At 34.8% G+C, this 25,100-nt stretch overlaps 1 protein-coding gene across 49 annotated transcripts in view; it reads left to right on the top strand.

Annotated features, from left to right (window-relative positions):
• PEAK1 (pseudopodium enriched atypical kinase 1) overlaps positions 1-25,100 on the top strand; it is a 320,078-nt gene that overhangs the window by 194,866 nt on the left and 100,112 nt on the right. For 2 of the 49 annotated variants that reach the window (XM_064570087.1, XM_064570085.1), the window contains exon 6: positions 23,122-23,288. The exons of the other annotated variants lie outside the window; for them this stretch is intronic. The gene's annotated coding sequence lies outside the window, so the exon portion shown is untranslated. The remainder of the gene's footprint in view (positions 1-23,121; positions 23,289-25,100) is intronic. 49 annotated transcript variants of the gene reach the window in all.

The raw sequence follows: 25,100 nt of genomic DNA, 5'->3' as shown, positions 1-25,100 counted from the left end.
TTTGGTAGACTTAGAGCTAAATCACTTTTCTGAGTATCTATTAGAATCTCTGTGGTTCAGAAAAGAAATTAAATTTTAGATTCTCAACTTTATTTTGAATAACAGAATTAATAATTCATTTATCCTGATTTACCTGAATTTTTGAGGTCAAGATATGCCCAATTAGTGGCATTTTCAAGGACTCATCTGTGTCCTTTCTCTCAGTATAGAGGAGAATCATCAGGAACAACACAGCTGGTACCTTGAGGAACATGACATAAAGTTGGCATTGCCTGCTAAGCCTGAAAAAAGCCAACATTTGTTCAGCTACTAATCTTTTCAGGCAGAGCCTTTGATTTGGCCCCAAATGACTGTGGTTTACCATAGAAGTAATTTTATTTGCTGCCAAAATCCTTTACAAAACTTAGTGCATTCTGAAACACAAACATATAGGCTATATTGGTTTTTTGTTTCTGATTTTTTGTGGGGGTTTTTTTTGTTGTTGTTTTGTTTTGTTTTAGTTTCCTTTTCCTCACTCACATTAGTTGGTATCCTAATCTTGGCCATAAAATGTTTGCCCAGTTAGGTGCTTCATAACAGAGATTCTTTCCAAAAGCAGATGTGTTCCAGGATAACCTATTAGCTGTATCATATAATTGGTAGTGCTAGCTGATGGTGTATTCATCTGTAAGAAAATATTCTCTTAGTACCCCTGGGCTTAGCAATATAGATCCTCAATATCATTTGTCTCACTTCAAAGCTAATTGAAATCAGCCAGCCTATGTTTCAAAATATCTACACATATTACCAACCATCTGGCTGCTCGCAAATGATGAAGACATTTAATATAAAACCTGGTTAATGCACTAGCTTCTCACCTTTAGAGAACAAATCTTGCCTAGGACACACATACTCTTCTTTCAGTATTGGTCTGCTATAGAGGGCAGTCATTTGGGTCCCCAGACTCATAACAATTTGATGTATTCACTCTCAGATGACTGACCATGTGATAGATATTCAGAATGATCTTTGAGGGACTCATTCAGAACTGCAATGACAGAGCAGAAGGTTTATGGATACCATCAGGGTAGAATATCTAGAGTACATTGTGTGTGGGTAAAGGGCGTATGTGGCTATTTTTTTAGTAACAATGTAATTTTATTATGAAGGTAATGCTGAATGAAATGCTTATATTAGAAAATTTATAATATATACATTTTCATTTAACATTTTGTTATTTATTAGTCTTTCAATTTTTAAATCAGGTTTATATGTACATTATTTTTAGCAAAACTGGGATTCTATATGTAGTTTTTATTCTTTTTAAACCTACTTATATTTTACAAACATTTTTCTTTTTTTAAAGTTTTTATTTTAATTCCAATTAACATACAGTGTTATATTAGTTTCAGGTGTATAATATAGTGTTTCAACACTTCCATACATCACCCAGTGCTTATCACAAGTGTACTGCTTAATCCCCATCACCTATTTCACCCATTCCCCCTTTCCTCTCCCCTCTGGTAACCATCAGTTTATTCTCTGTAATTAAGACTCTGTTTCTTGATTTGTCTTAGGAACATTTTTCGATGTCATTAAATAACATCTCCATTTCAATTACTGTCATATTGCTATACTGTCTTGAGTTACCAATGGAACATTTATTTTGTCTCTCATTTCCCTATTATAAATAACACTGTACTGAACATCCAGTGGAAAATTATTTCTGCATATAAATTAATCATTGAATATATCATTGCCTTCCTATAAGGTAAATTGTTAGGAATTAATTGTAAGATCAAAAGACATGTAAGTTTTTAATGTGCTGTATTTGTTTTATTTTGTTTCTTTGTTTGGGGGATGTTTTATATGTACCTCATCACACTTGAGAAAACTTGTACTTTTTTTTGTACTTTTCTTGGTACTGTGTAAAATACCCCATCACCTAACCAATAGCTAGGCATGGACATATTTTTTCCATTGCTCATTTTAGAGCAATTTGATAGATGATTAACTGGTTCCCCAATTGTTATAAATTTGAATATTTATGAAGTTTAGTGAGTAGCATACCATAATTATTTTTGCTGAGTTTCAGGTAAATTTCTCCTATACCTATCCAAACTAGTCATACATTAATAAAAGGGAAGTATTCTCTATTCAAGTACCATATTCTAAGTGGCAATAAGTAACAGAATCGCAGGTTTTTAAAGAGAATACATTTGTCCTGCTATCTTAAATCTTCTGAGTAAACGTCATAATTTCAAATCAAACAAATCTCAATACTTAGTACATTTTTGTTAATCACCTCTCTAAAACCAAACAAATTTTAGCAAGATCTCCATCATCTTTTACCAGATTTCTCATGAAGAATGTCAACGCTTTCCTTTTCACCAAAGAGCACTACTTTTACACTTTTTCCTACTAGTTAATCCTGGCCACCTTTCTTCCTCCCACTGCCCTTTGGAAAAACAGAAGTCGTTATATTTTGGTTTTGTCATACTTAAGTTGCTAACAGCTATAAATGTGTTTATTTTTTTTGTGGAAGAGGTAGGGAGTGTGATGTCCACACTCTATTCTCAATATATAAGAAAAATATTTGCATATAGTCAAAAAGAAAATTAACAGTTATAGTAACATTAAAGTACTGCTTATTAATAAATGAATTTTACTGTATAAATTATAGTATAAAATAGTAGATCTACTGAATTCAGAGTCTTAATTATTAATTAATGAGGGTAAAGTGCTTTGAAGATGAAGAGTACTTTTTGTTTTTATTTAATTTTTTTTAGTAATCTCTATACCCAACATGGGGCTTGAACTCACAACCCTGAGATCAAGAGTTAGATATTCTTCCAACTGAGCCACCCAGGTACCCCTAAAGATGAAGAGTACTTTTTAGGTGCTTTTATATATTAATGTAGTTGGAGTTTTATTCCTTATTGTAATGATGGCTTTTGAAAGCCATTTTAGTTTTTACACTCTCTCAGTCAAGTAGATATTTTAGTCTTTTTTCAGTCTTCAGTGCAGACTTTTGGGGTATAAAAGTGTTGAATTGATTGTAATATAGAAAGTACTGTGATTAAGCTTGCATTAATGGCAGCTTTACACCCTACTGGGAAATAGTTTTGGGAAATAAGGTTGATTTTCATTTCCCACCAATATATGTATATCCTGATTAAAAGATGCCTTCTGTGGGTATCTGATACCAGAGCCCGTAAAACTACAGTTTATAACTATTTGTCATTCACCAGATGAACCAGGATCATATGTCTAGAGAAATAATGTTACAGGGATTTGCTTCCATTGTGGTCCTCTCTGTTAAGTAAATAATGAAAAGCTATACTTCCTGCCTGATAATAGTAAAACTTAATCTTTTTGTGATAATTCTGATTATTGAAGAATTTTAGGATCATCAATCATTTGCTAAATCATCTCATTTCCAATCTCTTCTTTTTATATCATCTGCCACTAGTCTAGTTAAGACCTCATTACCTTCTACTTGCACTACTAGAATTCCCTCCTAACTAATCTCTCTACTTCTGTTCATTCTCTGTATTACAGCTAATTTTACTAGCGCAGATATATTATTTTTAATCTAAAATATAGATATGATTATATCCTTCCATCTAAAATTTACATTTTATTGGCCATATTCTTAGGCCCAGCTAGCATTCAATAATTTACATAATTTAATCCTAACTTAATATTACAGCATTATTTCCCACTCACTGTGTCTCACTATTTGCTTTCTTATCTTCATAACCTTACCTTGAATAGCTTAGAATGCCCTACATGTCTTTCTTTGTACCACCCCCAGAAATAACTCATACTCACTTGGAGGAGGGAATTGAGGAGTATACAAATAAGTCCCATTCAGCCAGGGACTAAATGCAATCTATACAGTGTGAAATGGGTGGCAGTGTTGCAGACACAGAAAAATTTATTGCCTTCTGGTCTAGTGAACCAGAAATGAGAAATTAGGAAACTGGGAATGCCAAAGAGAGTGTAGCTTGCAAGGGAAGAAGTCAGACAGGAGATCTCTAGATTTTTGTCTGCGTGTATCTATGACTCACCTTTGAATCATAAGTGCCCAGAATAGACTCAGATCAGCCTAACTAAAAACAAAAGATCTGCACAAGAAAAAAGTTTACACTTAGAGATTAGCTAAGAAAATGATCTACTAAAAGAAAGGAAACAATACTCATTAAAGAAAAACAACAGAATCTAGAATCTCCACAACTCAAGATACAGTCCCAAATTAACTTTATATACAGAGAACCAAGAAAATAGAACACATTCTCAATCGAAAATGAGCCAGATAATGGAATTTACGTATAAGGATTTTAAACCAGCTATTATAACTATTATCAGTGAAGTGAAAGAAAACAGGTTTTCAGTGCGTGAAAATCTCAGCAGAGAAATGGAAAGTCTTGGCAGAGAATAGAAAAAACGAAAAGATCAAATTGAAGTTCTAGAACTGAAAAATATATTTTTGAAATGAAAAATTCACTGGATGGACTTAACAGGTGAGTGAACATCAGAAGAAAGAGTAAGTGATCTCAAACAGATCAATATTAATTGTCCAGGATAAAAGCAGGGGAAAAAAAGATTAGGGGGAAAATGAACAAAGCCTCAAAGATCTGTTAGATGGTATTTAATAATTGACTTCTCATCAGAAACCATTGAGGTCAGAAGAGAGTAGAATAGCATCTTTCAAGTGCTGAAAGAAATTTGTCAATCTAGAATTCTATACCCAGCAAATATATTAATCAGTAATGGAGGCTGGACTTATCATTGTCATCATTTTACAAGTATACAGATATTAGATCATTACGTTGTATATTGAAACTAATATAATGTTATGTTAATTCTACCTCAATTAAAAAAGAATGAAAGCAAAATATATTTTTAGATAAAAAAGAGGATTTTCTACAAAGGAACCTGCACCATAAGAAATGGTGAAGGAAGTTCTTCAGGCTGAAGATAAATGGTTTTAGATGGAAACATGAATATTCAGTAAAGAATAAAGAATATCAGACATTCTAAATATCTGGGCAAATATAAAAGACTAGTTTTTTGTTTTGTTTTTTTTACCTTTTTCCTTTTAATTTCATTATAGACTGTAACCATTGAAAACTAAAATTACAATATTGTCTTGAGGGGTTTATGATATATATAGAGGGACACGTTGGCCTATAAGGTTGCAAACCTTCTATAGTTTATGTGAAATAGTCCATTATTAACTATAAGTGAGCTATGAAAACATGGATAATAATCCCTGGGGACAACTGCTATTAAAAATAATGTAAACTATAATAGCTAAAAATCCAAAAGGAAAATTAAGCTGGAATTCAATAAGAACATAAAAAAACATAAATATATATGTACTCAGTAGCAATACTTCAAAATACATGAAGCAAAAATCAACAGAATTCTAGGGCAAAATAGACAATTTTACAGTCATAACTGATTTTAACACCAACTTCTCATCAACTGATGGAACTAGACAAAAGAAAAAATTCAGCAGACACATGGATTATATGATGAATACTGTCAACCACCTAGTCTTAATTGCTTTCATAGGACAGTATACCAAATACTGGCAATGCACTGTTTCATGTGCACATGGTATGCTTACCAAAGTAAATTACATCTGCACCAAAAACCAAATCTCATATTTAGAAAGGTTGGAACACAGAGTTATCTGACCACAATGAAATTTAATTAGAAACAAACAACAATAAGATAATCAGAAAAACACATAAATGAGCATTGAGTCAAAGAAGAAATTACAAGAGAAATTTTAAAATATTTTAAACTGATAATTAAAATACAACATATAGGAATTTGTGGGATGCAGCCAATGTACTATCTAGATGGAAATGTATAGCTTTAAATGCCTATATTACACAAGAAGAAAGGTCTGAGATTGATGGTCTATTTGACAAGCTGTTCTAAAATTTATATTAAAATGCAGTGGGACTTGAAGAGCCAAAATAACATTGCAAAACAAGAACAGAGTTGGAGGACTTAACATTGCCTGATTTCCACACTTAATAAAGCCTACAGTAATCAAGACAGTGTGATACAGTGTAAACAGAGACAAGTAGATCAATGGAAAAGAATAGAGGCTGCAGAAATAGACCCACCCCTATGTGGTTAACTCATTTTCTTAAAAAACAAAAATTCCAAGGCAATTCAATAGGCACAGGATAAGCTTTTCAACAAATGTTTCTACAACAACTGGATGGCTATGCACAAAGAGAAAAAACCTCAACTCCTACCTCACACTATGTAAAAAATTAACTCAAAACGGATCATAAGTCTAAATATAAAAGCTAAGAATATAAAACATAAGGGAACATCTTGGTGACCTTGGGTTTGTTGAAGATTTTTTAAATTGGATACAAAGTGCAAAATATTTTTTAAGAAATCAATAAACTAGATTTCCTCAATTCAAAAATCTAAGTCAGAGGTCAGCAAACTATGTCCTGTGGGCCAAATCCAACAGCTCTTTTGTTTTTATAAATAATGTTTTTCAGGGGTGGGCACACAGTCATGCTCATTTGTGTACATATTGTACACATTCTAATGGTAAGAGTTGAGGATAGAAATCATATGGTCTTTATTACCTGGCCCTTCTTAGAATAAGTTTGCCAAACCCCCATCTTAACTTATGCCTTAAGAAAGTAAAAAAAAGGAAAAGTAATTTAAGCCAAACAAAAACAAGGAAATGACAGCAGAAATCAATTAAATTGAAAAAAAAATGTAGAGGAAAACCAGTGAAACCCATAGCTGGTGCTTTTGGTGGTGGTGGTTGAGGGGGGAATTCATGACAGAAGATCCAAGTTAGCAATATTGGGAATAAAAGAAGGGATATGATGCTAGACACTTCTGACATTAAAAGGATAATAAGGGAATATACTAAGAAGCTTTATGCAATAAATTTGACAATCTATATGTGATGGGCAAATTCCTTAATGACCTAGATCTCCAAAACTGGTCCAAAATGAAATAGAAAGCTTGCAACTACTTATATAGAAATTAAAGAAATGTAATTAATGATTTAAAATCTCCCCAGGCCTAGGTGGCTTTACTGGTGAATTCTATAAAGTATTTTAAGAAAAAAAATTAATGTTATACAAACTATGTCAGAAAATAGATGAGGAAGAAATACTTTCCTTATACGTTTTATGAGGACAGTATTACCCTGATTCCAAAACCAAAGAAATACAAGAAAAGGGAACTATATTCCTTAGGAAAATAAATGCATAATTCCTTAAAAATACTAGCTAATTGAATCCTACAATTTTTTTTAAAAAATGGGTAACACACTTATTTTTAAATAATAAATTTTAAAAAATGGGTAACACACTTTATTTTTTTAAAAAAATGGGTAACACACTTATTCTAGGAATGTAAGGTTGGTTTAACATCTGATAGTCCATCAACATAATTCATCATTTTAATAGAGTATAGGAAAAAGGGGCACATGGGTGGCTCAGTTAGTTAAGCGTCTGCCTTTGGCTCAGGTCATGATCTCAGGGTCCTGGGATCAAGCCCCACATCGGGCTCCCTGCTCAGCAGTCTGCTTTTCCCTCTTTCTCTGACCCTCCTCCCACCTGTGTGCTCTCTCTCTCTCTGTCTCAAATAAATTTTAAAAAAAATTTAAAAAAAAATCATTTCAATAAATGCAGAAAGAACATTTGACAAAATTCAATACTTTTTCATGATAAAAATGTTCTTCAAAGCAGTATTGTAGGAAAATTTCCTCAACCTGATTGAGGTTATCTACAAAAAAACCCTTACAAATAAGCATCATATTTGATGATGAATGGCCCCAGTGTCTACCTAAGAACAGGAACAAGGCAAGGGTGTCCTCTGTCACCACTTTCATAATGATTTTCTAGAAATATTACCAGTGCAGTAAGGCAAAAATAAATTAATTAAAGGCATATGGATTGGAAAGGAAGAATCAAAACTGACCTTATTATCATGTGTGGAGAAAACCCAAATGAATTTTTTAAAAACAAATAAATTTATTGTGTAAGACTGATGAATCACAGACCTGTACCCCTGAAACAAATAATACATTATATGTTAATTAAAAATTTTTTTAATTAAAAATTAAAAAATTAAATTTAGCAAAATTGCAGTATACATAGTTAATATACAAAAATCAATTTCTTTCCATGTAACTAGCAGTACACAATTAGAAAATAAAAATTTAAAAACAATTCCATTTACAACAGCATAAGGAAACAAAATATTTAGGATAAATTTGACCAAAAATGTTAAAGACCTCTACCCCAAAAATTGCAAAATATTGCAATGGGAAAATAAAGGTCTAAATAAATAAAGCAATATACTATGTTCATGAATCAGAAGATTAAATATTGTTAAGATGGCAGTCCTCCCCAAATAGACTTATAAATTCAATGTAATTTCAGTCAGATTCCTGCAGGCTTTTTTGAAGATATTGACAAGGTGGCTTTAAAATTTATAGAGAGTGGTAAAGGAGCTAAAACAATTTTGATAACATATAAAGTTGGAAGACTTAAACTACCTGATTTGAAGATTTACTATAACGCTATAGTAATCAAGACAGTCTGATACTGACAAAATGATAGATCAATGGAACAGAATAAGAATCCAGAAATAGATCCACATGCATATGATAAATTGATTTTTAACAAAATTGCCAAGTTAATTCACTGGAGAACTGTCTTTTCAAGAAATAGTGCCAAAACAAGTGGACATTTGTATGGCCTAAAATGAACCTTCACGTTAAACCATACTTAAAATTGGACTTAAAATAAATCATAAACCTAAATGTAAAAGTTAAAGCTAATTAACTTCTAGAGGAAACCATAGTAGAAAAATCTGTGTAACATGGGTTAGGCAAATGTTTCTTTAAAAGAACATCAAAAGCATAAACTAAAGGAAAATATTGATAAAATGTACTTTATCAGAATTAGAAACTTGCTTTTGTAAGATGCTTAAAACAAGCAAACCAAAGACTACAAGAAAATTTTTGTAAAACATATATTTGATAAAGGGCTTATATCCAGCATACATAAAGAACTTTTACAACTCAAGACAACTCAATTTTAAAATAGACAAATGATCGGAACACACACTTCACAGTAGATTTATGAATGGTTATTAAGCCCATGGAGAGATCATCACTTGTTGTCTGACAAATGCACATTTAATAGAAAAAGATCAATAATGCCAAATGTTGATGAGGTTGTAGAGCAGTTGGAACTCTCATACACAGCTAGTGGGAATGCAAATTGGTATAACCATTTTTTTTTAAAGATTTTGTTTATTTATTTGAGAGAGAGAGAATGAGAGAGAGAGAACACATGAGAGGGGATAGGGTCAGAGGACGAAGCAGACTCCCTGCCGAGCAGGGAGCCCGATGCGGGACTCGATCCAGGGACTCCAGGATCATGACCTGAGCCGAAGGCAGTCACTTAACCAACTGAGCCATCCAGGCACCCGGTATAACCATTTTTAAAAACAGTATGGCAGTACCATATAAAGTTAAACATACATTCACAATTTGACCTAGCAATTCACTTTAAGGTATTGACACAAGCAAAAGGGAAACATATGCCCACCCAAAAATGTGTTCAAATGTTTATAAGAGCATTATTCGTAATAAACAAAAACTGGTGAGTGAATAAACAAATTGTCTTATATCCATTCCATGGAATCCTACTTGCAATAAAAAGGAACCAAATAGTAATATACAGAACAACTTGAAAAAATTCATCTCCAAAACAATATGCTAAGTGAGAGAAGTCAAACATAAATACAAGGTTGACCCTTAAACAACACAGGATGAACTGCACAGGTCCACTTACATGCAGGTGTTTTACAATAAATACAGTATAATACTATATAGTACTATATAGTAAATATATTTTATTTTCCTTATGATTTTCTTAATAACGTTTTCTCTAGCTTACTTTGTAAGAAAAATACAAAATTTAATATATGTAACATACAAAATATGTGTTGTTTATATTATTGGTAAGACTTCTGGTCAACAGTAGGCTATTAGTAGTCAAGTTTCGGGGAGTCCAGGGTTATATGCAGATTTTTTACTGCATGGGGGATTGGCTCCCCTAACCCCTGTTGTTCAAGTGTCAACTGTAGCATGTACTATATGATACCATTTATGTGAAATTCTAGAAAAGAAATATCTATAGTGACTGAAAGCAAATTTTGGGGGCCAGGAGTTGGGGGGAGAGAATCAAGTGCAAAGTAGGACAGGGAACTTTTTTGAGTGATAGAATTGGTCTGTATCTTCATTGTTGTAGTGGTAACACTACAAAATTAACAAAAATGCAATTAACAAAATGATCATACTCTACATTTAAAATTGGTGGATTTTATTGCTGTAAATAATGCCCTTAAGAAGAAAGAAAAATAAATCCTATTCATCCTTTAAGCCTAGGTTTATGCCACCTATTTATAAAAACTTCCTTTATTCTTTCTGTTGGAAGCAGTGTTTCACTTCTTGAACTCCCAGAACTCTATCTGTAAATCTTAGGGTGCTATTTTCATTTTGTTGTTTTATATTTTCAACTCCCCTGCTAGGCTAATTCTTTAGGGACAGGATTATTTCTAATTTTATCTTGGATCCTCCAAAGTCTAATTTTTGCATATCTTGTTATTTCTTTCTCTCGAAAGCAGTGGATAGAACATCATTCCATTTAATGAAGGGTTCCAGTTAATTGGATTTCAGTTTTTTTCTGTCCACAAATGTACTACTTTGGAAATGCATTCAGCATAGGGAATTGTGATCTCTCACAACTTCCTTTAAGCAACAAATGAATTCCTCCCCCACCCCAGACTCCAAGTTTATGTGTTCCTTTAAAAAGTTTCTCATGGCTGATAAATGAAAAAAATTATTTTTGCTAGCACTAAACTCTTGGAGAAAAAAAAAATAAACTCTTAGAGATCTACATGAAGGGACATTGGGACAACTCAAATAACTCAGTCTGAGGCTTTGTAAAAAAGCTAGAAATGTTCTCTGATTAGATGTTGCTCATATTATTTTCTATAAAAAGTCAGATGTGTAACATTAAATTTGAATTCATTGGTGACCTTTTCACAGGACTTTTGGGATAACATTGCCCTGGTGCTTGATGATCTACACATAAGTTTAGAGTTTACTGAAGGGAGCAGGTAACTAAAATATCCTGTTTGGCTTCTGTCAAATAGCAGCAAGCAGACTTTTAGAATAAACTGGATTTAATCAGTTTTTAATCAAATTCTTTCATGAGTCTTGGAAATGCCTGTATACTGTATTGTTGAGTCCAGGGAAAATCCACATACTTTAGGTGACAGAATTGTATAAATGGCAAAATTGACATTTATAAAAAGCTTAGGAGCCTGATTTATCTTTTTGTCCAAACTTAGGGCTACTCCACTTCCCCATGGAAAGTACCTGAAGGCAGGCCAATTTTTAATTTTCTCAGAAAGAGCTTTGAATCCAACATTCTTGAACATGTAGTCAGCTGAGACACACAGTTCTATATGAAATATGCAAAAGAAATCATTGAATCTGAAAATGTTATAAAATGTAGGAAAAGTAACAAAAAGAGAATTTTAGAGACTGAGAAGCCTGACCTAAAGTCCCAGCTCAGCTACCCAATACCTATTATGGTGTAATAGAGGGATGTTCACTTTCCCTAAGTCTATTTCTGCAGCTGTGAAAATGGAAGAGAATTCTTTGTTTATTTTTTAAATTCAGTGGTTATGTATTTTAGTTCCTGCCAGTTTTTCACACCCAATAATTATTAGTTCCTTTCCCCATACTTGATCATAAAAAATATTAGTCTTGGGGCGCCTGGGTGTCTCAGTTGGTTGACCAACTCTTGATTTCGGCTTAGGTAATGATCTCAGGATCGTGAGATCGAGTCCTTCATCTGGCTCTGTACTGAGTATGGAGCCTGCTTAAGATTCTCTCTCTCTCCTTCTCCCTCTGCCCACCCCCACCCCCGCCTCGCACGTAAAAATAAAATGAATAAAAAAAATTTCTAACCCTCATTTAAAAAAAAAAAAATGAGTCTTGTAAAAGGTGTATAATCTCACCAGGATGAGGTACTCAATATTAATGAAGAAATGCTTTATAAAGGAAACTGTTTTATATTATTTTTAATAATTATCAATTTTTTATATGCATTATTATCGACATGTTTATAGTAGTTCCTATTGATAATGGTCACAGGAATAGTAAGTCATTATACTATTTTGCCTAGTATTTGTATGCTGAGATAGTAATTTTGCTGTTCCTAAATCAACATAATTTAGCCAAAATTGAATTCACCCCTGTGATGTCTTCGTGGAGCCATAGAACCTGCCCTATACAGAATTTCATCTGTATTTAATGTTGTATGCTACTTTAAGACATAGTATTCCTTTATTTATGTAACATTCTTTTTTTTTTTTTTAAAGATTCATTTATTTATTTGAGAGAGAGTACATGAGAGGGGGGAGGGTCAGAGGGAGAAGCAGGCTCCTCACCGAGCGGGGAGCCCGATGCGGGACTCGATTCCAGGACCCTGGGACCATGACCTGAGCCGAAAGCAGTTGCTTAACCAACTGAGCCACCCAGGCGCCCTTTATGTAACATTCTTAAAACTTTGCTGAAAGATCATTTAAAAATCTGTTGTTTTGAAACATTTTATAAGATAAATTAAGCTTCCATGCCTGAAGAGGCATTGCACTGAAACACTGGGGTCAGCAAACTTTCTGTACATGGACAAGATCATAAGTAGGTTAAGCTTTGTAGGCCAGTCTATTGCACCTATTCATTTGTGCCTTTGTAAAAAGAAAGCAGCTGTAGACAATATGCAAATGATGGGTGTTCCTGTGTCCAATAAAACTTTATTTACAAAACGACAGTTGGCTATCTAGATGTGACCCATGGGCCGTATTGCTGATCCCTACTCTAACAAAATAGCACAGATTTGGAGGTAGAAAACCCAGGTAATCCATCTCTGATGTGAACTGGCTGCATATTGATGATGAAACAAATCAGTTAACTTCCTTGTGCATTACTCTTTTTAGTAGTAAAATAAAGAGGTGGGACTATAGTGATCTGTCTTCCTATCTTAAATTTTCCTATCTTAAAGTTTTATTTATTTTTTAAAAAGATTTTATTTACTATATGAGAGAGAGAATGAGAGAAAGAGAGAGAGCATGAAAGGGGGGAGGGTCAGAGGGAGAAGCAGGCTCCCCGCTGAGCAGGAAGCCTGATGCAGAGCTCAATGCCAGGACCCCAGGATCATGACCTGAGCCGAAGACAGTTGCTTACCCAACTGAGCCACCCAGGCGCCCTATCTTTAAGTTTTAAATACTAAAAAAAAGTTTTCTGGTATAAAAGTCCCCTTTTCCTGAAGGATAAAGAAATAACCTAAGGGTGAAATCAATACAGAGTGTTGACTTTACACTGGATATAGAAACTGGGTTTAAAACAAATTACATACATATTGCTTCTTCCCTTTGGGAACTTTGAGATCTAAAAGAACTTCAGCCTTGCAGTCCATGGGAACAAACCAATGACCTCCACATCAATATATTACCAATAAATTTAGTGATAGCTGGAAGCTTTAATGCACAAAACTATGAGTTGCCTGTAGGTTTTGTAAAAATAATTGCAATTTATTGCTCTAGTGTAGTGTAGGTGTAAAAATAATTGCAATTTATTGCTCTAGTGTAGTGTAGGTGGTAGCTTTTTAAAAATCACTTAATAGCACTCAGCACTTAACCTATTTGATATCTATAACAACCTATAGTTGCTTATTTTAATCCCCATTTTACAGATAAGGAAACTAAAGTTCAAGAACATAAGTGACTGGTTTAAGGACACAAAGCCAGGGTAAGTGTCAAAAGCTGAGATCGAACCCAGTGTATTAGTCTCCTATTGCTATTGTAAGAAACAACAGACTTAGTTGTTTAAAACAGCATAGATTGGGGCGCCTGGGTGGCTCAGTCGTTAAGCGTCTGCCTTCGGCTCAGGTCATGATCCCAGGGTTCTGGGATCGAGCCCTGCATTGGGCTCCCTGCTCCGCGGGAAGCCTACTTCTCCCTCTCCCACTCCCCCTGCTTGTGTTCCTGCTCTCGCTATTTCTCTCTCTCTCTGTCAAATAAATAAATAAAATCTTAAAAAAAAAAAAAAAAACCCAGCATAGATTTACTGTCTTACATTTCTGGAGGTCAGAAATCTGAAATTAGTCTCACTGGGCTAGAATTAAGGTTTTGGCAGGGCTGCATTCCTTCTGAAGGCTCTAAGGGAGAATTCTTTTGCTTGCCTTTTCCAGCTTCTAGAGGCTGCCCACAGTCCTTGCCTTAGGACCCATTTCCATCTTCAAAGTCAACAATGGCTGGTCAGGCTTTTTCTTATCACATCACTCAGATTCTGACCCTCATACCTCCCTCCTTCACTTTTAAGGACCCTTGGTATTACTTTGAGCCCACCCAGATAATCCTGGATAATCTCTTTTAGGATTCTAATTTAATCACATCTGAAAAGCCTCTTTTGCTATATAAGGTAACATTTTCACAGGTTCTGGGGATATAGATATGGATGTATTTGTGGGTCCATTATTCTACTTTCACACCCAGTAAAGGAGAATTTTTTTTTTTAAGATTCCATTTTATCCACAGCATCTCGTAGAAAGGAGGACTTATTGTCATCTCATTGGACAGATAAAGGATTCTGAGGTGGAAGGAATCTGTGACTTTGCCAGTTTTTTAACTAGTTAGCTAGGGTGGGGTGGGGTGGGATGCTCTTTTAATTCCCAGTCCAGAAAGCTTTCTATTGGATCATACTTCCATCACATTTTTATCAGTATTAGGCATTTGATGCTAATATGGGTAAATGGCTTTCATGTCTCCAGATAATCAAACTTGAATTCAACCCAAATTAGACTTGATTCAATGCTCTTGCCATCTGTTAGCTTGTTTGATAATTTCTGGTTTTAAAAAAAAAAAATCTTTTTCTGAAGGATAAAGAAATAAGCTAAGGATACAATGGATGCAGAGTTTTGACTTTAATCAGGTACCTTGAATATCTCTCTTCACTAGGGTTTAGACTCAGTGGTTGAGCGTATATGGAATGTTTGAGGGTATATTTTACATTAAAAAGAGAGAGATAAAAGAGTTATCTTAGAATGGACTTTTTTTAAAGATCCAGTTTCAATTTATTTTCTATTTATAGAACTTTTTTCAACATGTATTTCCTGTCTTTCTATTATGCTAGTGAGTAAGTAGTTGAATCTGTACTGTGAATTTACTTCCCTAGTCTGTAGATACTTAACTCTTTACTTTCTTTCCAAAATAGCAGCAATGGAGAGGAGAGGATCCTTCAAAAACGAATAACAATTAAAAGCACCCCTTTATAAAATCTGTTTTATAGTTGCTATATGAAGTAGTAAGGAGGTGTTAAAGGACACATAACTTGACTCTTAGTCCATTTCTTCAGTTTTTCATCAATAGGTTAGTTCTCACAGTTAGACTTTTTTTTAAGACTTTATTTATTTATTTATTTGACAGAGAGAGAGCACAAGCAGGGGGAACAGGAGAGGGAGAAGCAGGCTCCCCACTGAGCAGGGAGCCCGATGCAGGACTCAATCTCAGAACCCTGGGATCATGACCCGAGCCGAAGGCAGACACTTAACCGACTGAGCCACCCTTGCGCCCCTAGTTAGATGTTTCTGTCTTACCAAACCTGGTATTTCCACACACATTTCACATATTAGACTTTAACTGTTCCATAATCCATCATTTTTATTGTTTTATTTGTTCTGTTATTCTAAACAGTGTTTGATTTTAAAGTAATTTTTCCAGCTTTTCTCCTTGGGCAGGAAGTAAAGTTTTTTACCTCTGTACTACATTGTCTAAAATTCATAGATCTTCTAGTTAATGCAAACAGTTAAACTGAAAAGAGTGGAAGGAGGGATGAGCACAATAGTTAACAATGACTAATATTTTTCACCCTGAGAGGAAGCTACTGGCCTGGCCAATGTGAGTCCCATGGAAACAATACTAGACTGGGGATGTCATTTTCCCAGAGCTACTGGTGGTTCTAACCAAGGGAGTAGCCAAGTACAGAGTGGAATGGGATGTGCTGAGATCAGAAACTAGAGAAGGGTTCCACCCACAGCAAAGAGGGGCATGTGGTGGTTATCAAGGGGTATAGAAACAGTATGATTTAGTAGGATTAAGTGGGATTTTGAAGTGAGTCAGGGCTGGGTTCAAGGCTTACTACTTCAGAGCTGTATGGAACTGGGCAGGAAACTTGATCTCTTCAATCCCCCACATCCTTATTCATTAAAATGATAATTGCTGCCCCTCAAGTTTATTGTATGAATTAGAAATATGATTTACATAGTAGTAGTATTAGCCTAGTAAACAGGAGCTATAATGATAAAAAGCAATAGATTGAAGTTGGTAGGCAGGTGTATAGAAGAGTTTCTTTATGTTGGATTTTTTCACTAATTCTGTTTAAAAGTCTCAGGGGCAAGAACTGCACTCAGAGCCTTGTGTCTTACTTCAGAGTAGTACAGATCCAGTTTCGGCTTGACCTGGTCCCAGGCCCACACTGAGCCTGGAGCTGAGGAGGAGCACTCTGAGAGTCCTGAAAGGAAACTTGAAAATATAACTGGAAATGGAAAATTAGAAACCCACTGTTGTCCCTGTACCTTATCCTCTGGCACCCACAGCTTGACCCCTGGGCTCCCCGTTGTAGATAAGAACTCCCCTCTGCCTAGTCAGTCAATCGGACAATACCCTTTTGGAAAACAAAAATCCCCTTTTTTAAATTTTCAAATAAAAAAAAAAACAACTAATGTGCTTTCTTATATAAACTCAAATTATCTTACTATTACACTAACTTAACTGCGGAAATTTTCCATGCTTATAGTTAACCATTAATTCTTTTTAAGCATTAGAGGTATATATGCTCTTGATTTTATTTTTAAGTAATCGACTTTATTTTTTAAAGCAGTTTTAGGTTCACAGCAAAATTAAGTGGAAGGTATAGAGATTACCCATATATCAGCTCTCCACACACATACACAGCCTCCCACACCATCAACATCCCACACAAATGTAGTACATTCATTACAATCAGTAAACTAACATGGACACATCATTATCAACCAAATCCACTGTCTACATTAGGGTTCATTCTTTATGTTATGCAGTCTTTGGATTTTAACAAATGTAGAACAATGTGTAGCCACCATCATACTAACATACAGAACAGCTCCACTGCCCTAAAATTCCCTGGGCTCCACCTATTCATATACCTCCCACCCTGTAAATCCTTGGAAACCACTGATCTTTTTCCTGTCTCCATAGTTTTGCCCTTTCTAGAATGTCATATAGTTGGAATCACATAGTATATAGCCTTTTCAGGTTGGCTTCTTTCAATTTGTAATGTGTATTTATGGTTCTTCCATGTTTTCATAGCTTGATAGCTCATTTCTTTTTATCACTGAATAGTATTCCATTTTATGGATATACCACAGTTTATCCAGTCACCTATTGAAGGATATCTTGATTGTTTCCAAGTTTTAATGATTATGAATAAAGCTGCTATACACATTTGTGTGCAGGTTTTGTATAGGCATACATTTTCAACCCCTTTGGGTAAATACAAAGGGGCAAGATTTCTCATCATCAAATGTTGACCATCTTTTCATGTGCTTGTTTGCTATCTATATATATTTGGTGAGCTATCTCCTCAGATCTTTTGCCCATTTTTTTGTTGTGTTGTTTGTTTTCTTGCTGCGTTTAAGAGTTCTTTATATTTTTGGGTAGCAGTTCTTTTTCAGATATATCTTTTGCAAATATTTTCTTCCACATTGTGGCTTGTCTTCTCATTTGCTTGACATTGCATTTTGCTGAGCAGAAGTTTTTAATTTTAATGAAGTCCAACTTATCAATTCTTTCTTTGATGGATTGTGCCTTTAGTGTAGTATCTTAAAAGTCATCATTAAACCCAAGGCCATCTAGATTTTTTTTTAGATTATCTTCTAGGAATTCTATGGTGTTGCATTTTATCTTTAGGTCTTATATTCCATTTTGAGTTAATTTTTGTGAAGGGTATAAGGTCTTTGTCTAGATTCTTTCATATATATATATATATGTAGATTTCTAGTTGTTTCAGTATTTTTTGTGGCAAAGACTACCTTTCTTCATTGAATTGCCTTTGTTTCTTTGTCAAAAATCAGTTGACTGTATTTGTATGGATCTATTATTGGTCTCTCTCTTGTGTTCCACTGATTTATTTGTCTGTTTTTTCACTAATACCATACTGTCTTAATTATTAATAGCTTTATAGTTAGTCTTAAAGATGGATAGTGTCAGTTCTCCAGCTTCTTCAGCAAAACTGTGTTTGCTCTTGTGGTTTATGCTCTTGATTTTAAGTCCATAGATTGTGCTATAAAGTACAAGAATAAAACTTCATGGTATTGTCCTTTAGCCACATATCCAGGGAACAATAGAAATGATTTCTTCGTATCCTATTTCCCAGATTTTTATCATCCCCATCTTTGTATATATTCTAAAGCCCACTCCTCAAGAATGGTTTGTGGCTCCAGACCTACTGAATCAGCACTTTTACAAGATACCCAGGTACTTTGTAAGCACATTAAAGTTTAAGAAGCCCTACTCTAAAAAACAACTTTTATCTGATGTGAATATGGCATAGTAGCTTCACTTTTTATAGTTTGAAAACCACATTGAGTAAATGGGTGGTTTTGTTTCTTCATTTTAGAATCTGCTCATTTCAAACTGACTGGTCAGTTAGAAGATAAAATATAAACCAGAAAAATAACACACCTGCTAGAAACTTTAATGTTAACAGATCTTACAATAGAATCAAATGTAATTCACATCATTCTGCTTGTTAATGAGGAGACATACCTAGAAAAATGTTGCTAAGGCCAATGTCAAAGAAATTACTGCCTATGTTTTCTTTTAGTTTCATGGTTTCATGTCTTACATTTGGGTCTTTAATCCATTTTGAGTTTATTTTTGTGTATAGTATAAGAAAGTGGTCCAGTTTCATTCTTTTGTATGTAGCTGCCCAGTTTTCTCAGCATTGTTTATTAAAGAGACTCTCTTCCCTATTGTTTTTGTTTTTGTTTTGTTTTGTTTGCCTCCTTTGTCGTAAATTAATTGACCATATAAGCATGGGTTTATTTCTGGGCGCTCTTCTGTTCCATTGATCTGGATGTCTGTTTCTGTGCAAAACAGCACCATACTGTTTTGATGACTACAGCTTTGTAGTGATCTTGAAATCTGGGATTGTGATACCTCCAGTTTTTTTGTTCTTTCTCAAGATTGCTTGGCTATTCCAGGTCTTTTGTGGTTCCACACAAATTTTAGTATTATTTGTTCTGGTTCTGTGAAAAATGCTGTTGGTACTTTGATAGAGATTGCACTGAATCTGTAGGTTGCTTTGGGGAGTATGGACATTTTAAGGATATTGATTCTTCCAATCCATGAGCATGGAATGTCTTTCCATTTGTGTCATCTTTAATTTCTTTCATCAATGTTTTAGAGTCTTCAGGTACAGATCTTTCACCTTCTTAGTTAAGTTTATTCCTAGGTATTTTATTCTTTTTAATGCAGTTATAAATGGGATTCTTTTCTTTTTTTTTTTTTTAAAGATTTTTTATTTATTTATTTGAGAGAGAGAGAGCACACGAGAGGGGGGAGGGTCAGGAGGGTCAGAGGGAGAAGCAGACTCCCTGCTGAGCAGGGAGCCCGATGCAGGACTCGATCCAGGGACTCCAGGATCATGACCTGAGCTGAAGGCAGTCGCTTAACCAACTGAGCCACCCAGGCGCCCCAAATGGGATTATTTTCTTAATTTCTCATTCTGCTCTTTTGTTATTAGTGTATAGAAACACAACTGATTTCTGTATGTTAATTTTATATCCTACAACTTTACTGAATTCATTTATATAATGTTCTGCTTATTATTGAAATGGTTAAGTTTCTTGTTTCTTTGTACTTTTCCAGCAAATCAACTTTAGACAGTTATGACATGTAGAAATATACTTTACAATAACTCACCTCTGGGGCAAAATATATTATCTTTGCCATTACAAATGCCATTACTTTTGAGAAGCATAGGGTTTGGAGTCAGGCCTGAGATCTAATATGAACACTACTTCCTAATTTTATACCATTGAGCATCAGTTTCCTCATCTGTAAATTGGAGATGATACCTACCAATATGATGGCTAGGAGGATTGAATGAGGTGATATTATATAAAGTTTCCAGCACAGTGACTGTAGTACCTCAACAAATGTTAGTTTCTTTTTCTTTTTCTTTTCTTTTCTTTTTTTTTTTTTTTTTGAGTAAACTCTATGCCCAATATGGGGTTTGCACTCATGACTCTGAGATTAAGAATCACATGGTCTACCAATTAAGCCAGGCAGGTGCCCCAATAGGGAACAGATTCTTAAAAAGAAGTTTTACAGTAGTCTTTTCAACATAAAGACCTATATATTAGCCTTAGATTTTATTGTATAAATTGATAAGCTTTTGTGTGTAAATACCATTCTTTCCCCATTTCTATACATTATCTGTGTTTCATGAAGAAATTAATCAGTCTTCCCCCCATTCATCAATCAAAGGCTCTTTCTCGTGGTGAGAATACTTCATGACATCTAGCATATTCTAAATATTGTCTTTTCATTATTTCTGGCATATCATCTGGGAAAAGCTAATTCAGAGTCTGTTTTTATATAAATATATTCATGGCCCCTTTCCAAGGAATTCTAGGCACCTGAGATGCAGGATGCCATGTAGCTAGAGGCATAAATGACTAATTCAGAGTTGTAGCTTGAAGACAGAAGCAGTAGAATCCCCAACTCTGACTGTGTTAGATGTCATACTTAGACCCTACTGGCTCCCTTTGTATGTCTCCTTTTGTGTGTCTGATTCATCTGCCTTCAAACTTGGTATTTATTTTACACTCTGATATTGTTCCAAATGAAGCTTGCTTTAATATTAATTCAGCCTTCTAGATAGAACTACCTATAAAATAAAAGTGGGTGCTGTGCCCTTTTTCATAGTTTCACATTAAGCTAGTCACATCCTATATGTTCAAGAAGGATTGTGTTTTCTTTTTGCCTAGATTTGTAGGTTATTGACCAGTTGTGTTCTTCATAATTTAATAATAAATTATTTTTCAGAGTAGTCCAAGAGTTGTCTTAAGTCTGCTTACGTTGGTATAAATCAGTGCTTTCTCTCAGTCAGGCAGGGTTCCGGTTTTTCTAACATGGTTCCTTTTAAGTGTATGGGCTGGGAATTGTGGTTGGTTTTGATATCTTGTCTTCTTGAGTTTTGTCTTATCTCAGAACACAGGACTCTTAGAAGAACCCGTTTGTCTGCTGAACACCCTACCAAAATATTTTCTTATTTAAGGGTGGTGGTGGATAGAAGCAGAACCAAAATTTGAAAAATAATAGAAATCTACCAGAAATTGTTAAAGTAATAGAAAATTTCAAAAAACTATTGAATCATTGCACAGAAACCTCTTGATGAAAATTTCTTATTTTTGACTTTTAATTATGTCCATATTAATTAAATTTGCTTGAATAATTAATTCTACCTCTCATTTTTAGGCAAGAGCCCAGAGAAAGTAATATAGTTTATTATTTTTTTTGAGGATATAACACATCTTTTCCTGATTTTTTTTATTCTTATGTTAATCCCCATACATTACATCATTAATTTTAGATGAAGTGTTCCATGATTCATTGTTTGTGCATAACACCCAGTGCTCCATGCAGAATGTGCCCTCCTCAATACCCACCACCAGGCTAACCCATCCTCCCACCCCCCTCCCCTCTAGAACCCTGTTTGTTTTTCAGAGTCCATCGTCTCTCATGGTTCGTCTACCCCTCCAATTTCCCCCGCTTCATTCTTCCCCTCTCGCTACCTTCTTCTTCTTCTTTTTTTTTTTCTTAACATATATTGCATTATTTGTTTCAAAAGTAATATAGTTTAAATGGTGTTTGCCATTAGGGAGGCTTTTCTAGTCTGTAACTAAAAATTTTGTCATTTCTTTTTTTTTTAAGATTTTATTTATTTATTAGAGAGAATGAGAGAGAGAGAGCATGAGAGGGGGAGGGTCAGAGGGAGAAGCAGACTCCCTGCCGAGCAGAGAGCCCGATGCGGGACTCGATCCCAGGATTCCAGGATCATGACCTGAGCCGAAGGCAGTCGCTTAACCAACTGAGCCACCCAGGCGCCCAAATTTTGTCATTTCTATTATTGGTTTACCTTCCCCTATGAATTCTTTAGGGTTTTATTCTTTATTGATTTTAAGCAATAACCATTGCCATGCATCATAAACAAGCATCATTTTCTACTATAATCTCTAACTTCTCCAAGGATAACCATATTTAGACTTCTCTTAGGTTTCCCTTTAGGTTGATTTTTTTAGTGAGCAAACAAAAATTTTCCCTACCATTTGTTATTATCTCAGAGAGGGAACTAACATTTGTCAGTGCCTGCTTTGTGCCAGATAACATCCATGTCTCACAACACTCCCTTCTTCTCCATGGTCTGTTTTATCTGTTTTATCTGTACCTTGCTGCTTCTTCCCTTCCTTACCTCATCACTTGCTCAGTTTTCAGTGCCATTGACAAATCAGAAACCAGTCTTTGTCGATAACTCTAGAGAGATTTGGGGAATTCTATAGTATTAGAATACATTTGGAATTGTGGTGATTCAAGGTAATATAAAATAGAGAAGTGATGAGTATGAGGAGCTAAGAAAACAAATAGCTTCTAGGATTTCTTTCTCTTTCAAAAAGCATACCTAGTAGTATTTTAAGACCTACCAGTAGATTATACCTTTTTCTCCAATGCCCACAATATTTGAAGAAAATCAGAGCATGGCAACCTGTCATGCAGGATTTCCATTTGCAATGTCTTATTCCCTGAGCTAGCAATGCTAAGGCTTTCACTGCCTGACAGACAAATTGGGGAGGAAGGGAGTTGGATCAGGAGCTTCATGTGATCATTGCCCCTCACCTGTTGTCCATTTAACAAATAACCTTGAAGTTTGTATAATCTTCTCTTTGGTAGGAAAATGGTAGACCCAGAGTTCAGCTGTCTCTTGCTTATGAAAGTTAGACAGATTACAGAGAAATAGCAAGGCGTACGGGCTGCTTATTAGCATGAAATACCGGCTGATCTGGAGGGAGATGCAAGAATGATGGTATTGCTGCTGCAGACAATTGTGGGAGAAACTTGTGAGTATTGCACAGTAAATCTGCACCTTCCGTGGGCACTCATTTAAGGGGAGGCTTCCTTGGGATGGGGCTTCCGCAACACATGTCTAATAGGTACATTCATTTTAATATGCTCATTCATTGAATAGGCCTGATTAATTAGTACATGTCACCATCTGGTACTTAGTGAGACTATTCATTTTTAAAATGTTGAAATTGCAGGGAATGGTGCACACCAATTAAAATCCTTTTAACTGGATTATGTTGGTATAAAGTATACGTGTAGGAGGACTTCATTGGAATTCAGCATGCATCTGAGGGTACATACATCAGCCTGAAGTCAATTAGAACAAAGGAAGTCAAGAGAGGAGAAAATGAAAGAAGAGTTGTCCTTTTTCTAAATGTATCTGCTCATATATTGGGCTTTCTCTCTTTTTGTTTTTTTGTTCTTCCTCTCAGTTGTCTTGATTGTTCTCCTACCTTTTATTTTGGATTCTTTCTTTCTCTTTCACCCTCCATTTTTGTCTTTTTGTTCCTCAAATTCTCGTCTCCTCCCCACCTCATCATTCTCCAGTCATATATTAAAACAGAGAGTTGGATGAATACTTTTATGTAGTGATACAGTAAAATCTTAGCTCTCTATGTCCTTTGAAAGAATGAGTTCTAATTAGCCAAATTTTCTGGATAATTATGAGCTCAAACTCATTAAACATTAAAATGTTTTCAGAAAAATCATTTGGTGCTTATGTGACCTACATTTTTTTTAAAATGCAGACTAAGATTTGGGTATTTTTTTCCTTCTCTCTACCTTTGTTTTCCAAATTAGCTATAAAACATATTTATTTATAATTAAACAAATAAACTTAAATAATAAAACCATTTGTATGAAAATCTTTCCAAAATACCTTTCACACTTCCCTCCTTAAACAGGATACTCAACATAATTAAACATTTTCTTGGTATCTTGCTATAATTAGAGTCAAGGTCAATCATTGCCATTCTGGAAAATGTGGTGATGCCCTTATGGGATTTGAGCTGTTAGCCCCACACTGAGATGCTTTTTGAGCTCTTAAGTTTGGTTTTTGTATTTTTCTTTCTCTCCATTTGCTGTCAGTCAGCTTGTCACTTGCCATTTCTGTCTGAATGCTTCTGTCCTCTTCTAAGCTTTTTGGTCTGTGAAACCAGATAATAAAGCATTATTTTTTTTATCTGTTCAAGAAGCATATAGGTACCAAACCTGAATAAGAAGCTAAGACTAGTGAGTGAGAGAGAGAAAGTTGTATACAAACAGCCATAGTACCATGTGATAGGAATTATGAGGAGGAAACAGTTAATTTTAAGAAGACCTGCAGCTTCACAGGGGACTTGACATTTGACTGAAGCATGGAAAGTTCTATAGAATTTTGAACAGTTGTTATATGGGTGGACATGTAGGAGATGATGATTAAAAAAATGGTAAGGCAGTATCAATCACAAAAGAGCACTATATTTTGTTTTAAGGAGTTCAATGTATTATAGAGACAACTGAAAACCACTGATGGTTGCATGAAAAAGTAAGTAGAGTGGTAAAGATCTGTATTTTAGAGGAATTAAGAGACAACAAGATACCATCCCAGTACCTCAGACAAAGAATGATGAAATCGAGGACTTATGTGATGGCTAGAGTTCTCAAAGGAAGAGTACAGATTGGAGAGACAGAACCTGGCAATTAATTGGATACAGCATGAGAAGGACTGGGGTGGGAGGAGTGGGGGTCAACCTTGACCCAGCCTGAACGTCTACCAATATTGTGATACCATTAATTGTTATGATGTCCAGAACAAGTGGAGCACA

Source organism: Mirounga angustirostris, unplaced genomic scaffold, assembly GCF_029215605.1.
Source record: "Mirounga angustirostris isolate CCGP_5_RB_7025 unplaced genomic scaffold, mMirAng1.0.hap1 SCAF_9, whole genome shotgun sequence".
In the NCBI taxonomy this organism is placed as follows: Eukaryota; Metazoa; Chordata; class Mammalia; order Carnivora; family Phocidae; genus Mirounga; species Mirounga angustirostris.
This window is presented reverse-complemented; position numbering and strand designations above follow the sequence as displayed.